Source organism: Hemicordylus capensis, chromosome 1 (assembly GCF_027244095.1).
Source record: "Hemicordylus capensis ecotype Gifberg chromosome 1, rHemCap1.1.pri, whole genome shotgun sequence".
Lineage (NCBI taxonomy): Eukaryota > Metazoa > Chordata > Lepidosauria > Squamata > Cordylidae > Hemicordylus > Hemicordylus capensis.
In genome coordinates this window covers 448,932,685-448,943,914 of record NC_069657.1, presented here as the reverse complement: position 1 = coordinate 448,943,914, position 11,230 = coordinate 448,932,685, and the positions used below count along the sequence as shown (strand labels likewise).

At 48.1% G+C, this 11,230-nt stretch overlaps 1 long non-coding RNA gene across 1 annotated transcript; it reads right to left on the bottom strand.

The window, feature by feature from the left end:
- Positions 1-200: 200 nt before the first annotated feature.
- LOC128326192 (uncharacterized) lies at positions 201-3,756 on the bottom strand. The gene is made up of 3 exons (XR_008307883.1): positions 3,642-3,756; positions 2,084-2,180; positions 201-464 (listed from the first exon to the last, which is right to left on the bottom strand). It is a non-coding gene; the product is annotated as an uncharacterized LOC128326192 (long non-coding RNA).
- Between the last annotated feature and the right edge of the window lie 7,474 nt (positions 3,757-11,230).

The window sequence follows — 11,230 nt, the reverse complement described above, 5'->3', positions numbered from 1 at the left end:
ATAAATGCGGGTGGGTGGGTTTCAAGTCTCTATATTTTCTGAGACAGTGTATTTTCACCAGTGATTGCAATAAAGGCAAATTCTAATGACAAACTCAAGTGTTTATAAGCATTTAAGGTTTCTTTGTACATATGAACTTGTTAAGCACACATAAAGAAAAACTTCAAATACAAATTTACAAAATCGTATAAATCAGAAACACATCATACAATGATATCATAAGGCTATTTTATGATAGCTTCTTTCCCACAAAATAGCATGTGGCTCGATAAAGAAAAACACAACCTCCTGGTCTCTTTCTTTTAAAAAAAATTGTCCCCAAAGCACTTTTGGACAGTTCATGCCACTCCTATGAGACGTCTTGTGGGTGTGCAGCTGAAATGGGGGGGAAAAACCAGATGTGCAACGAGCTGACGGGGCTTCTCCAGCATCTCAAACTAGTGCGCAACTTGTTTGAAGAGGAACTGCAATAAAGAAACAAGTTCATGAGACAAGGGGTTCCCAACACTTTTCTCCCTCTCAATTCAGGATCTTCTACTTTTGCTGGGTTTGAAACCCCTAGAAGATTTCAAAAACCTTCTTATTAAATGTTACATAGCTACACAAATGCACATAACCATTACAATAAACATTTAATACAATTATTAATTTCTTTTAGCAATATTGTGCTACAGCAACAGCAACTTTCCAACCAATCCTGCTCACTCTCAGAGTCTGACTAATCCTATCCTACATAAAGCCATTTCCTCTTCTCTTTTTGAAAGGGAAGACCCTCTCCCTTTTACCTGCAATAATGTAGTAAGTTCATAAAACAGAGGGTTTCCAAATCTTTTCTCCCTCTAAGTTCAGGGGGTTTCTGTTTCTGCTGGGCTTGAAACCTCCAGAAGATTCCAAGGACCTTCTGAGCATGCTCCACTACCATTTAAGAACGAGGAGGGGAGATCACAACCCTCTTTAGTTGCCAAATTCAGGGAGCCTCTCTAGTTAATCCACATCATAAACTAACAATAGTACTGGTAATAATGGCGGGGTTATGGAAGCACGCAGATGCTCTTCCCAGAAAGGCCCTGTCTCCTAAGGGGCATATCTTCCAATGCTCACAAGTCGTCTCCCATTTATATCCAAGCCAGGGTGGGCCATGCTTAGCAAAGTGGACAATTCATGTTTGCTACCACAAGACCAGCTCTCTTCCCACAGAACAGATCTCTTCCCACTTTACACAAAAAGGCTATTGTGCATGCACAAAAACAGATAGCATTTGTAATTAACTTAAACATAACTTAAACTTTTTGGAATCTCCAGCTTGAGCAATTTGACCTTACCACACACAACAATAGATTTTAAAAAATACATTCTCCAACATGTCCCTTAAAGGGGTGAAAAGAGATTAAACATTTGCGTTCAGGAAGAACATTTTGATGTGACAATTTGGGGGAGCGGGGAGGCATGAAGTAGTGACTTTGTTTTGTCGATGCTAATTGGTTCATCAGTAGCATCAAGAATGGGAGATGGAAAGAGGGAGATGTCAGAATTCACACATTTAAATCAGTATTAAGGAAACGTAGGAGCATAGGAACATAGGAAGCGTACTCTACTTAGTCCTGTGGTCCATTTAGCTCAGTATTGTTTACCTAGACTGGCAATGGCTTCTCCAAGGTTAGAGGCAGGAGTCTCTCTCAGCCCTATCTCAAGAGATGCCATGGATGGAACTGGACCTTTCTGCATGCAAGCAGATAGGTGCTCTTTCCAGAGCAGCTCCATGCCCTAAAGAGAATTTCTTACAGTACTCCCATGTAATCACCCATTCAAATGCAAATCAGGGTGGACCCTGCTTCGCAAAGGAGACAATTCATGCTTGCTACCATAAGACCAGCTCTCCTGCGATGTAGCTCAGTACAGGAATAGAACAGAGTGAGTCTGCTCCTCCTTAGCCACAGCTTCCCCACATTTTGTCCACGAGGATATGATCCCCAACAGCAAAGCAGCAATTTTCTTTTCAGGAGCATAAGTTAGTTGGTAACTGTAGCATTCCTCATGCCAGCCATCAGCTGCAACACACATGCTAATTTCTCACATAACTTACTCAAAGAATCCAGCCACCGCAGGAAGAGAATGAGAAGCCAGATCTTCATGGCTGAGAAGTGGTCTGGCAATCATGGAATAATGAAGAGATTCTCCCACTGAATAAAATCAAAATGCAAAGATTTGTCTGAAAGATATATATATCTTTTTGGAAATTATATCAGTTTAAAAAACACATTCCACTTTCTTGTAAGGAAGAACCACACCGGCAGACATCCTGATTAATGAAGCCCATGAGTGAAAAAAAAGCATCTATGGGGATGTGGCTGAGGCCCATATGCACATCAGCTCTGCCTGTGCACTGGAATCACCCTAGAATGCAGAATATTTTGGGAATTCTGAAGCTATGGGAAAAACCTGTTTCCTCCTTTTCTTCTGGGGGGAAAATAAAATATGTATGCAATATGCTTCTTAAAAGTGCCCTTTACAGATCTATAGTCATGTTTCTCTAGGAACTTAAAACGTATTATATATAACCTGTTGTGCTCATAATATTTATTTATTTATTTAATACATTTATATATCGCCCCAAACCAAAGTCTCGGGGCAGTTCACAATCATAAAACAACAATACAAATAAATAAAACATTAAAATCAATTAAAACTCCAAAAAAGCTGCTTAAAATGAAAAATTTACAATATTTAAAATTACAAAAGCTAAATGGCCTGATTAAAAAGATTAGTCTTCAAAGATCTTTTAAAAACTGTTAGATATTGATTATATTGATAATATTACATATAGAAGTATAGTTTATTCAGACAATAAGTACAAAGGTACTATTTGAATTTACTTTTCAAAGTGTTTACTTTTTGTTGCAAATGAATTACAAGCTGTTCTTAGTTTTTGCCCATTTAAGAAACGCAGGCACAGAGTTAAAGCGGAAAGTAGGAGAAACCAGCTACATACAGTATAGCACCGAACTAATGCAAGAGCAGGGCACACACACTCATTCTGTGCATCCCCAAATAGGGGTCTATGAACCAGACTGAAATCAAAATTGAGCCGGTTTGAACAGGCTTGGCTTGAAGACTCGACCTTGATCTGAACCGAGCCTGGTTTGGTTCAAAGTCAAGCCGAGCCACTATGGGTCCAGTTCAAGGGGGTGTAAAACTAAGTTTAAAAAGTAATGGCTTACCACCACCGAGGGCTGCAGTGGACTTGGGGGATGCTGCGGCTACTATGTAACTTGGATTGAATACCTTACCTTAAGGGCCACTCCCCACTCTGCATGAGCCTGCCCATTTTTAAAGATCTTCCATGGAGGCCCATATTCATGTTCCACCAATGACTGACTTGTTTGTCATTAGTACAGGAGGAAGGGCCTTCTTTGTGGCCACGACCTATTTGATGGAACTCTATGGGCTTTTGCCCTTGGACAAATATCTTCTGTCCCCAGCAGAGGCTGTTAAGAAGGCAAGGCAATTCCTTCCATACACAAACTTTCTTCTATATGTATTTCCTTCGTTTTGCAAAGTTCTTTCCACAGATGCTGCTTAGGATACAACCCATAAAGAGATTTTAGGTGGTTAAAATTAAGGAACTACCTGCAGTGACTTACCAAAGAGCTGGGAAGTCTCTAGTGCTTCTGGTGAGATGTCCTTCTTTTGATCTTCTTTGGTCCTTCTTGTCCTGTGTGACTCTTAGAATAAACTATTCATAATGCTCTGAGGAACACTCTACCCTGGCATGGTATCTGGATAGTCATCACATTCCAGTATCCAGGCACATGGTGCACAACTCTGACCTCTCACAATCCTTAAATAAACATTGCATGGGTCCTTCCACTTTAGCAGATAAGTGTTCCATTTACTGTACTAAGATCTAAGTTCTTCCTTAATTACCTTCCTGAGTACATCATGTAGGAAGACTATCTTGCTACATAAATAAGTCCCAAGCATCCCATTCCAACATCCCTTAGTACACAGGCATCCCAGTTGAGGCTCTGTAGTTGCTGTTGGATTCATGGCAGCTGGGGGATGCTGGAAGCTGAAGTCCAACAGCTGCAGAGCCTCAGGATAGCCACCCCTCCTCTTGTACCATTTTGCCAGTCATTAAAAGGTCATGCTCAATTTCTCAAACTAATTGAGATTTTTGCACTGAGAACAATAAGAAAAAAAGGGGCAGAACACATAAACATAGGTAAAGTGGTGCAGGTAAACACTGGCCACAAATGGTACAGATTAACACTGGTCTGGGATACCTGAGGGACTGCCTGCTCCCATGGGTTGCTGCCCACTTGACAAGGTCATCTGATGGGGCTCTGCTCCGGGTGCTGACAATGGAGGAAGCTCGGTTGTTGTGCACACGGGACAGGGCCTTCTCTGTTGCTGCCCCCAGACTCTGGAATGCCCTCCCGGTGGCTATTTGCTCCTCAGTCTCCATCATGGCCTATAGAAAGCCTGTGAAGACTTGGCTTTTTACTCAGGCTTTCATGTGATTGTCCCCATTGCTGCTTCTTTGTATATTGAATGGTTATTTTTATGTATGTATTATAAAATAATAATAATTAGATCTGTTTTTATATTTCAGCATTAAATTTTAATTGTGTAATTTTTATAGTTCTGTTTTAATGTTTTCTATATGAACCGCCTTGTGATTGTTTTTAATGAAAGGCGGTAAATAAATTTAACAATAAATAAATAAAATATTAATAAGTAACTGTGTAGCAATGCTTTGTAGAGGGAGCTGGATGGTAAATCCTAACATTAACTGAAATGCCCCTAGGGATGAAAGCAGACAGGTCACTCGGGTCTGCCCACCCCTAAAGTACCAATCTAATGGCTGGTAACTAAATTGCAGCCAAACAGTCCCCAGGAGGTCCAAATGGTCAAATGTCAAGACAAAGCCCAGCTGCCCAGTTGGGGTTTACTTCAACCCTTTAAGCACCCAAGCGCCGGAGGACCCTCCAACACAGTCCCTGGCAAAGATTTATATAAGTCTAAGCCCCCTTTAAAGGAGAAGTGCCTGACCCCCTCCCCACAACCTGATAACCCTGTATTCTTCTGCCATCTGGCTAACCCCAACATACAAAGTTGTGACAAATAAATGCATAATATCAGTAGCAGATAAAATGAAGGCCTCCATCCCAATGAGGGTGAAAGTCCATCCATCCCAAGGGCAATCATGGTGGTAGACAAAATTCCCTCATGACCCCATAAAGAGTGACCAGCATAGCCCAAGAAAACTCATAGCAAATTGGGAAGGTACATTCATGGACATCCTGATACTCAAAATGGAGAACCACAAAATGGTTGCCAATTAAATACTCCACTTTCCCTCTACTTGCAAAATCCCATGAGAACATGAGATTTTGCTAGGGATCATTAGGAAGGGGATTGAAAATAAAACTGCTAATATTATAATGCCCTTACACAAAACTATGGTGTGGCCACACACCTGGAGTACTGCGTACAATTCCGGTCACCATATCTAAAAAAGGACATTGTAGAACTGGAAAAGGTGCAGAAGAGGGCAACCAAGATGATCAGGGGCCTAGAGCACCTTTCTTATGAGGCAAGGCTACAACTCCTGGGGCTTTTTAGTTTAGAGAAAAGACAGCTGCGGGGAGACATGATATATCTATAAAATCATGCATAGTATAGAGAAAGTGGATAGAGAGAAATTTGTCTCTCACACACATAACACTAGAACCAGGGTTCATCCCATGAAATTGATTGTCAAGAAATTTAGGTCCAACAAATAGAAATATTTCTTCATACAATGCATAATCAACTTGTGGAATTCACTGGTACAAGATGTGGTGTTGGCTACTAGTTTGCATGGCTTTAGGAGGAGTTTGGATAACTTCATAGAGGAGAGGTATATCAACAGCTACTAGTCGGAGGGCTATAGGCCATCTCCAGCCTCAGAGGCAGGATGCCTCTGAGTACCAGTTGCAGGGGTTAACAGCAGGAGAGAGGGCATGCCCTATGCCTCTGCCTGTAGGCTTCCAGCAGCATCTGGTGGGCCACTGTGTGAAACAGGATGCTGGACTAGATGGGCCTTGGACCTGATCCAGCAGGGCTGTTCTTATGTTCTTATGACAGCAAGTTCCACCATGAAAATATTCCCCACTCTGCATTTATTTATTTATTTATTTATTTATTTATTTATTTTATTTTTGCATTTATATACCGCCTTTCATTAAAAAGATAACCCCAAGGCGGTTTACAAAAGTTAAAAACATACAATAAAAACACAATAAAAACAACATGCTTAGAGTATAAAAACATATAAAAACAAGCATAGAAACAACACAACAAATACAACAAATAGAAACACAGAGAAGCCGCAGTAGAAAACAATCATGTAAAAGCCTGGGTAAAAAGCCAAGTCTTTAAAAGCTTTCTAAAAGCCGTGATGGAGTCCGAGGAACGAATGGCCGCTGGGAGAGCATTCCAGAGTCTGGGGGCAGCACAGAGAAGGCCCTGTCCCGAGTGCACGACAACCGGGCCTCCCTCATTGTCGGCACCCGGAGCAGGGCCCCCTCAGATGTCCTCGTCCAGCGGGCAGCAACCCTTGGGAGCAGGCGGTCCCTCAAATACCCTGGGCCCAAACCGTTTAGGGCTTTAAAGGTCAAAACCAGCACCTTGAATTGGACCCGGAAACGAACCGGCAGCCAGTGCAGCTCTTTCAAAATGGGAGTGACATGTTCCCAACGGGCAGCTCTGGATAAAACCCTCGCTGCCGCGTTTTGCACTAGCTGCAGTTTCCGGATATTCTTCAAGGGCAGCCCCACGTAGAGCGCATTACAGTAATCCAGCCGCGACGTGACTAAGGCGTGGGTAACCGTGGCCAGATCTGCCTTCTCGAGAAAGGGACGCAGCTGGCGCACCAGCCGAAGCCGTGCAAAGGCACCCCTGGCCACCGCCTCCACCTGAGCCTCCAAAAGCAGAGCCGGGTCCAGTAGTACCCCCAAGCTGCGTACTTGCTCCTTCAAGGGGAGTGCAACCCCATCCAGAACCGGTAAAATCTCCTCATCCCGATTGGCTCTCCTACTGACCAACAGTACCTCCGTCTTATCCGGATTCAGTTTCAGTTTGTTAGCCCACATCCAACCCATCACGGCCTCCAACCCCCGATTCAGGACATCCACCGCCTCCCTAGGATCAGATGACAAGGAGAGATAGAGCTGAGTGTCATCCGCATATTGCTGACAACTCAGTCCAAATCTCCGGATGACCTCTCCCAGCGGCTTCATGTAGATGTTAAACAGCATGGGGGACAAGACCGATCCCTGCGGGACCCCACAGGCCAACGGCCAGGGGGGCGAGCAGTAGTCCCCCAGCACCACCTTCTGAACCCTCCCCTCAAGAAAGGACCGGAACCACTGCAACGCAGTGCCTCCGATTCCCATACTCGAGAGGCGGCCCAGAAGGATACCATGGTCGATGGTATCGAACGCCGCCGAGAGGTCCAGCAGAACCAACAGGGACGCACTCCCCCTGTCTAGTTCCCGGCGTAGGTCATCCACTAGAGCGACCAAGGCAGTCTCAGTCCCATACCCGGGGCGGAAGCCAGATTGAAAAGGGTCCAGATAATCCGTATCATCCAAGACCCTCTGCAGCTGGGACGCCACCACACGCTCCATCACCTTGCCCAAAAAGGGGAGGTTAGACACAGGTCTATAGTTGTCCAGGTTGGAGGGATCAAGGGAGGGCTTTTTTAATAGAGGTCTTACCACCGCCTCCTTGAGGCACGATGGCATCCTGCCCTCCCTTAACGAAGCATTAACGATCACCTCCAGCCATCTACCTGTCCCCTCCCTGGCAGCTTTTATTAGCCATGAAGGGCAAGGGTCAAGAGCGCACGAAGTCGCCCGCACACTGCCCAGGATCTTGTCCACATCCTCAGGCCGCACCAACTGAAAAGAATCCAACACAACGGGACCAGATGGTACCAGAGGCACGTCTGCCGGAACTGCCAAAACTCTGGAGTCCAGGTCAGCACGGATGCAAGCGACTTTATCTGCAAAGCGACAGGCAAACCGATCACAAAGAGCCGTAGATGACTCCTCCCCCATTGTCCGGGGGGATGTGTGGAGCAATGTTTTCACCACACGAAACAGCTCTGTTTGCCTGCACTGAGCAGACGCAATGGAGGCGGAGAAAAAACATTTCTTCGCCGCCCCCACCGCCACGGCATAGTCCCTAAAATGGGCTCTAGCCCGTGTTCGATCGGATTCGTGACGACTCTTCCTCCACCGTCGCTCCAGCCGTCGTCCGAGTTGCTTCATCGCCCTAAGCTCCGAGGAAAACCAAGGAGCAGAACGGGCTCCACCAAGCCGGAGAGGGCGCTTGGGGGCAACCGTGTCAACAGCCCTGGCCATCTCTCCATTCCAGAGATCAACCAAGGCGTCGACAGAGTCACCAGCTCTGGACACTGGAAACTCCCCGAGGGCCGTCTGGAATCCAAGCGGATCCATAAGCCTCCGGGGGCGGACCATCTTAATCGGCCCACCACCCCTGCAGAGGGCAGACGGAGCAGTCAAACTAAACCCCACCAGGTGATGATCTGTCCATGACAAGGGAGTGATCTCAAATTCCCCCACCTCCAGATCATTTATTTCCCGATCGGCAAAAACCAGATCCAGAGTGTGTCCCGCCACGTGGGTAGGGCCCGATACCAACTGAGACAGGCCCATGGTTGCCATGGAGGCCATGAAATCCTGAGCCGCACCCACTAAGGGGACCTCAGCGTGGACATTGAAGTCCCCCAAGACAATAAGCCTGGGGGAACCCAAGGCCACCTCTGAGACCACCCCCGCCAGCTCAGGTAGGGAGACTGAAGTGCAGCGGGGTGGTCGGTACACCAGCAGAATCCCCAGCCTATCTCGGAGGCCCACCCTCAAGGACAAACACTCAAAATTCTGAGATTGCCTGACCGGGCACCTGGAAACGGGGAGGGTCTCTCGAAAGATGACTGCAACGCCTCCTCCCCGACCCTCGAGGCGGGGCTGCTGCACGATCTGGAAACCTGGAGGACAAAGCTGAGAGAGACCAACCCCGCCCAGCGCATCCAACCAGGTCTCCGTCACGCATACCAGGTCAGCACGCTCATCCACAATCAAATCGTGGATGAGAGATGTTTTTGCGTTAACTGACCTGGCATTTAGCAGCAGCACCCTAATCCTCGAAGGAGTGTTCACAGAGCTCCCTAGGGTCAGAGGGTTGGGGGAAGGGCCGGAAAAAGGAACAGGCCTCAATTGCCTGGACCGTTTTCCCCTGTAACGGCCTGCCCAACTCCCACCGCCATACCTCCCTCTGCCCGCTACCCGTGATATTGCCGCCCCCACTCCAGACCCACTTTTTTGCTCTCCCAGACACATCTCCCCAGACTATTCCACCACGGCTACTTGGCTTAATTTAAAACCAAGACCAGACTCATACAGTCCCTGCTGACTTCTTGCTTGGTGGAAGATGGATCGTCAAGGCAGGAGGAGAAGATCTTCAGGGCTCCAGGCAGCTCGCCCCACGGCTGAGAGCCACAGAGGCTGAGGGTAGATGGCACACACCTGGAGAAAGAGGTGGGGCAGAAGCCCAAACACAGTCACTGCCCTGCCAAGATGTTCCCTCTTCCCTTCCTCAGTCCCTGGCCCAGCCCCAGCTTTAAAGCCACAGAGGCTGAGGGTAGATGGCACACACCTGGAGAAAGAGGTGGGGCAGAAGCCCAAACACAGTCACTGCCCTGCCAAGATGTTCCCTCTTCCCTTCCTCAGTCCCTGGCCCAGCCCCAGCTTTAAAGCCACAGAGGCTGAGGGTAGATGGCACACACCTGGAGAAAGAGGTGGGGCAGAAGCCCAAACACAGTCACTGCCCTGCCAAGATGTTCCCTCTTCCCTTCCTCAGTCCCTGGCCCAGCCCCAGCTTTAAAGCCACAGAGGCTGAGGGTAGATGGCACACACCTGGAGAAAGAGGTGGGGCAGAAGCCCAAACACAGTCACTGCCCTGCCAAGATGTTCCCTCTTCCCTTCCTCAGTCCCTGGCCCAGCCCCAGCTTTAAAGCCACAGAGGCTGAGGGTAGATGGCACACACCTGGAGAAAGAGGTGGGGCAGAAGCCCAAACACAGTCACTGCCCTGCCAAGATGTTCCCTCTTCCCTTCCTCAGTCCCTGGCCCAGCCCCAGCTTTAAAGCCACAGAGGCTGAGGGTAGATGGCACACACCTGGAGAAAGAGGTGGGGCAGAAGCCCAAACACAGTCACTGCCCTGCCAAGATGTTCCCTCTTCCCTTCCTCAGTCCCTGGCCCAGCCCCAGCTTTAAAGCCACAGAGGCTGAGGGTAGATGGCACACACCTGGAGAAAGAGGTGGGGCAGAAGCCCAAACACAGTCACTGCCCTGCCAAGATGTTCCCTCTTCCCTTCCTCAGTCCCTGGCCCAGCCCCAGCTTTAAAGCCACAGAGGCTGAGGGTAGATGGCACACACCTGGAGAAAGAGGTGGGGCAGAAGCCCAAACACAGTCACTGCCCTGCCAAGATGTTCCCTCTTCCCTTCCTCAGTCCCTGGCCCAGCCCCAGCTTTAAAGCCACAGAGGCTGAGGGTAGATGGCACACACCTGGAGAAAGAGGTGGGGCAGAAGCCCAAACACAGTCACTGCCCTGCCAAGATGTTCCCTCTTCCCTTCCTCAGTCCCTGGCCCAGCCCCAGCTTTAAAGCCACAGAGGCTGAGGGTAGATGGCACACACCTGGAGAAAGAGGTGGGGCAGAAGCCCAAACACAGTCACTGCCCTGCCAAGATGTTCCCTCTTCCCTTCCTCAGTCCCTGGCCCAGCCCCAGCTTTAAAGCCACAGAGGCTGAGGGTAGATGGCACACACCTGGAGAAAGAGGTGGGGCAGAAGCCCAAACACAGTCACTGCCCTGCCAAGATGTTCCCTCTTCCCTTCCTCAGTCCCTGGCCCAGCCCCAGCTTTAAAGCCACAGAGGCTGAGGGTAGATGGCACACACCTGGAGAAAGAGGTGGGGCAGAAGCCCAAACACAGTCACTGCCCTGCCAAGATGTTCCCTCTTCCCTTCCTCAGTCCCTGGCCCAGCCCCAGCTTTAAAGCCACAGAGGCTGAGGGTAGATGGCACACACCTGGAGAAAGAGGTGGGGCAGAAGCCCAAACACAGTCACTGCCCTGCCAAGATGTTCCCTCTTCCCTTCCTCAG